The sequence below is a fragment of the Pectinophora gossypiella genome, chromosome 12, assembly GCF_024362695.1.
Source record: "Pectinophora gossypiella chromosome 12, ilPecGoss1.1, whole genome shotgun sequence".
In the NCBI taxonomy this organism is placed as follows: Eukaryota; Metazoa; Arthropoda; class Insecta; order Lepidoptera; family Gelechiidae; genus Pectinophora; species Pectinophora gossypiella.
Window position 1 is genome coordinate 6,049,877 of NC_065415.1, and position 6,000 is coordinate 6,055,876.

Below are 6,000 nucleotides of genomic sequence, written 5' to 3' on the forward strand. Positions count from 1 at the left end.
CTAGGCGCCTAACTATTATTGTGTTTTCTTTCTCTCAAATTATCTCTGTCGCTCGTAACACATACCATATCTAAGAATGTATTGTGTTAGTTCTTCGTCCTTTTAACGCCACTCTTATATTTGAAGTCGTCGGGTATTACAAGTCCATTATGAACCTGTCTATACTAACAGATGGAAAGGAGACGACTGCCTTAATAAAGACAAAAAAAGGTATTTAGATAAAATTACTTACGTTATTTAAAGGTAAATTACATAAGTAGGTAAAAACATATCTATCATAAATAAAATCAAATAATGTAATGTAAATGACTACTCCATGCCACAATCTGTTCGCTTAACAGTTTATTGCAAAAATTTACGTTGGTATTTCTTTACAAAAAAAATGCATTTCCCCTAAATTACATTGTATTGAAAGTGTCGCGTAGTTACTAGGTATCTATTTTATTTATAATAACTTTTTAACTTTTTTGCTTAATAAAATATGTATAAAATATTAGTCGTAGCCTGAAAATTCTTATACAATGATAAAAAAAAACGAAATACATTTTATAATAAGTATGCTCCACTACGCTGCTCCACTAAGAGCTTCAAATAATTTCGAATTATTTCCTATCGGGCCGGTCTGGCACCGGCGTTTCATAAATGTCTCTTATTTTTATTTGTGTATCCCCATTACATTTTTTGGACAAAGGGCTCGAGTGTTTGGTCTTCGGCCGAGGAGCCAACAAACGTAGGACAAATAGAGGAGGTTCCCACGATGGTGCCAGTTTACTTTGTGACCCACACTGACCCTAGACTGGTGGCTTTATGGAACTGATTGGGCGATTGGTGATTAATTTGGCTTCTGTTGGTTTATTGATAATCGAGTTAATGACGTGTAGTAATATGATTAATTATGTACAGGCAAGTAAATCAATATCTGTATAGCTCTATACCCTACAGCCTCCGTAGTCTAGTGGTTAATGCGTTAGGCTCACAATCTGTTGGTCCGAGTTCAATTCCCGGTGGGGACATTGTCGAAATCACATCATGAGACTGTCCTTTGTTTGGTAAGGACTGTGCAGACTTGAATCAGCTAATTGTCCCAAAAAGTAAGATGATTCCGTGCTTCGGAGGGTACGTTAAGCCGTTGGTCCTGGATATTAGCCGTAAAAACACCTCCACCAACCCGCAGTGGAGTATGGTCCATATCCCTCCGGGTGATTGAGGGGAGACCTGTGCCCAGCAGTGGGACGTATATAGGCTGTTTATGTTTTTTGTGTTTATAATCACACTAATTTACATTTCTTTTTATAATAACAGAAATGTAGCGGGTAAAATTTGTATACAAGTCTTCTTCTCTTCTATGGATTTTAAGGTCAAAAAGGCCGAACTCATCAATCTGGTGTTAGGGTTACAATTGAGAACTGTCATAAGGCCCACTTAGGTCCAGTGATAGAGCCCAATGCTCAACGACTAGTAGAAAATATGTACTTAATAAAAAACTAGGTAGTTAATACTAATAGTCTTTTTAATAGACTTAGATTTTCACGTGTTATCTGCACTCTTAAAACTTTCCACTTGATTCAACTTTTTTGCTTCCGTTGATTATTTTTGTCTCAAAAATTTCGTAATTCAAGTACTGGACCACCTTATCCGCTTATAAAGATAAGCCCGGCTAATTTTACAGCCATTTCAATTAAATTCTACTCTAAGACATCCCACGCAACCTATATGTCTTCAACCCATACCGTTTAGGCAACTTTCTATGGTTTGTAAAAGCTAATGAACCTCCCAAATACTCCTAATCTTTAATTGAAACATTATTTAAATCATCCTCCCTCAGGTTAGAGTAAAATAATACAGACTTAATCCTCTCATTCAATCACTATGACCCACCAAGATAGTTGTAATGATTTGAATCAATTATCTCCATACATTCCTTAAGGAACCTACCACAGCGCGCAGCGGAGACATTTCTGATCCTTGTAACTACATATATTTAGGATGTGTTTAGAAATTACAACGATTTGTGTTTTTGGAAGAGTAAACGATTAACAAAAAAAGTAGTGGTCTTTTTTAAAACTTGTGATTCTCCCTGTCGGAGATACCTCAGAGAAACAATAGACGGGAGTTGCCCAGCGCGCGGTATAAGATATTTAACTTCAAATTGCAATAAAATCTGTCAATAATTGTAACAAGAATTTATTTGAGAGATGTGGAAACAAGAGACATGTTGTTCGAAAACACGTCCCGCGATAGGAACAAACTGCTTGCCCTATTCCAGTACAGTCATGAGCATTATAATGTACCCATTTTAGGACTCTGTCGCACTAACATATTTGACATTTAGTGAGACTTACAGTTCAATTTGTCATAAAAGTTAATGTGACATGGTACCAAAGTGTATCCATATTAATGCTCGTGGCCGTACATGAACGATCGTGCGTGTTTTATTATCTGTTAGGTTTTGTTTTCGGTATGCGATTATACGTATAGAGACGTTGATTTTAGCTTATTAATGTGTTCGTGTTTTCTTATTAGTGTGACGGTTTTGTTTTAGTAAATTATAGAGACGTTGATTTGACCTTATAAATGAGCGACAGAGAATCGATGTGTGCTGTACATCCTCCCAAAAAGTGTCAAAAAAATGTAAGTAGTGTGAAGTTAGAACAAAAGCAACTTCCGTCGATACTATAAGAATTGCTTATTCGATGTTGGTTATTCAGTACAAACAAGCATTTGTTATTGCTAATACTTAGACATTTTTTTCTAGATACGTAATATTTTTATAGCTTAAAATTGTTTTATGTCGACCACGGAATCCAATATAACATTTTTATTGATTTGCTCCATAACAAAGAAAACAAACATCAGTCATCAACAGAACTCGCTTTTGCGTCGTCCGTATATATTTTTAGATCATTTGAGGTGACTGTAATACTTATAGTAACATCAACAGCCGTAAGACGCCCACTGCTGGGCATAGGCCTCCCCTCAATCAACCGGAGGGGGTATGGAGCATACTCCACCACGCTGCTCCACTGCGGGTTGGTGGAGGTGGTTTTACGGCTAATAGCCGGGACCAACGGCTTAACGTGCCTTCCGAAGCACGGAATCATCTTACTTTTTCGAACAATCAGGTGATTCAAGCCTGAAAGTCCTTACCAAACAAAGGACAGTCTCACAAAGTGATTTCGACAATGTCCCCATCGGGAATCGAACCCGGACCTCCAGATCGTGAGCCTAACGCTCTAACCACTAGACCACGGAGGCTGTTTTGTTTAGGCTGTTTAATACTTATAGTAATAATCCAATATTGTTTCGAATAACACAGTTGGCTCGACCATTACAGACGGCGATACGGCTCACCACTTATCACGTTGGTCTAACAGAAAGCTCGGTGCAGACCTCACCGACTTAATTCGGTACTTAGTTCATCTTACCCCAATTGGGATGTAATCACGAGATTATGTTATATTGTAATCCAAAGATTCATACCATCTCCTACGATGTTCACTGGACAACTGAAAAACGTAAAGTCTCAAAAATAACAACATCAAATACGCCAAAATTCCATCCTTAAAGTAAAGCCCACACGACTCGTTGTGACATCGTCATAGAAAAGCTAAAAACTTTAGTATGATAATACCTTTATATGTAGTATCTTACGAAAAGAAATGATAAAATATACATTGCCGGTAAAGTGGCTGTGGAATTTGAGAAGCAGTACAGCTATCGTAGTTGACTATTTGCAGGAGTAGTAGGAAAAGTGAGTGGGGTTGAACCGGCGACAGCGGTTCTTATACAATATGCGCGTTAGGGCCTTCCGATCCTCTTTTTTCTATTCCGTGGTTGCGCCACTATGGTTACCCAGAGTGAGATATGCCCCTAAGATTTGTCGCCACGGACTAAAATGTCTCACTTGTGGTCATTGCCCTAGGTAGTTACAGGTAGCTACATAAACAACGGAAAAGAATTTCTCAGCCTTGAACACACACAATAGCGGTACTAAAATCGATAATTTATGATTATTTATTATATAAACTGAAGTATTAAATCAAACTCACGTGAAATGAAACGTAATAATAGAACACTCGAGGCTTGCACGCGAATGTCAACTGATTCGTGCAATAAGTGAATATTTACTACACTAATAAAATAACCATATCGTCACTGGAGAGGCAAAATTACCACCAAGGCTGCCAGATTGTATTTATGTACTGTATCCTTCGTCCATGTGTGTATAACTTGTTTCGTATGTTGTGTGCAATAAAGTATATTTGTATCGTATTGTAATTACGTAAGCGCCTAAATGCCATTTCGAAAAAAGGTGTTTTAAGTATTTTTTCGTTTTTTAATCACAATTTTTTACTTATTTATCCAATTTAAATGACGTCAAAGTAAGATTACACTGCGTTTTCATTTCATATGTCTAACTTCTACTTGTATTATCATATCAAGGACTGTTATTTTAGGATATTATGGCTCTTACGTATTTTGTCTTTTCAGTAACTATAAGTAATTATAGTTTTAGTAAACTACAATACAACACTACAATGCTACAGCACTACAATGCTAGTGCATTGTTGTTACTACCCCGGAAATACGGAAGACTCGACTTAAATTATCCTATAAGTACACACTCAATTCGTCAAGCCAGCTTTACTGTGTGACGTGTGACCGGACCTTAAAGTCGAAGTTCGATTTCGTTAGCCACATCAGAGCCTAGCACCACATCAACAACCCGGGATAGATATTTAGGAATCGCCGGTTAAGGTTTGGACGACATGATGATGATGATGATGTTATTTATGCTTGGTGAATATAGTTGTGAGCTTACACTTAATTATTAAGTATGTGATTAGCTTTAAGCTACATCCGTTATTTGAAGATAGATAAAGGACTATTCGCATTTTTATTACACCACATAACATGGACACCGCACGCATTAACGATATGGCCAAACGTTGATGGAAATATCATTAAACGTTGACGTTTCAACGATATTGTCACAGACAAGCGCCATCTAGCGAAAACGGGATGTAACAATTTAGCTAGCTGGCCACATATTTTATTATAAAACAATAGAAACAAAATGGAGTAGCAAGAACGACGCCGTTTTATTTTCCCGCTCCTTATATTCATTTTATTAAACCAAATATATCCAAAGCGAGCTACCTATTTCTTCAGATATGGTGAACTTAAGTTGCCCAGATCTTAGAATTGATCATTTCATGATGTGTTCAATAAATGAACGATTCTAATATCTGGCCACGACATATATTAGTAAGTAATCTGTGGTATCTATGCACAGTACACTTTATGATGATAAATGAATCCACCAAGGTCGTTACGCTGGTCAAGTTCAATACCATCGTAAACGTATAAAAGTTATTATACTATAATGTATTATTAACGTTATTGAGGAAAGACTATACTACACGTGGAGGGTCTGAGGAGATTTTAGAAGACAAATTGCCAATGAAAGAGAAATAAAGAAGACAATACAATACAATACAATACAAATACACTTTATTGCACCAAACTAAAAATAAATAATTACAAAAAGTCTCTTAATTAAGTACATGGCAAATGGCGGCCTTATCGCTTAAAGCGATTTCTTCCAGGCAACCATAAGGTGAGGTAAAATGTAAAAAAAATAATAATTGAAAGATTGCGGGTACAAACTATAAGTACAACTTATTACCAATAAAGTACAATTTCACCAACAAAATACATGCAAATAAATATATATAACATACTTACAAATATAATATATACCTAACCTATATACATAACCTAACATATATACCTACTTATATAAATAGTACACACAAAATAATAATTTATGAGTAACCACACTGACGTTCATAATAATAACGAAGAAGATCCTGAAAAATATGCAAGGATTTGGCTTGTCTAATAGAGGGTGGCAGAGAATTCCACAGTCTCACAGCGTACACGGAAAAAGATTTGGTGTAAAAATTCGTAGAGTGAACCGGACAATCGAGAATCATC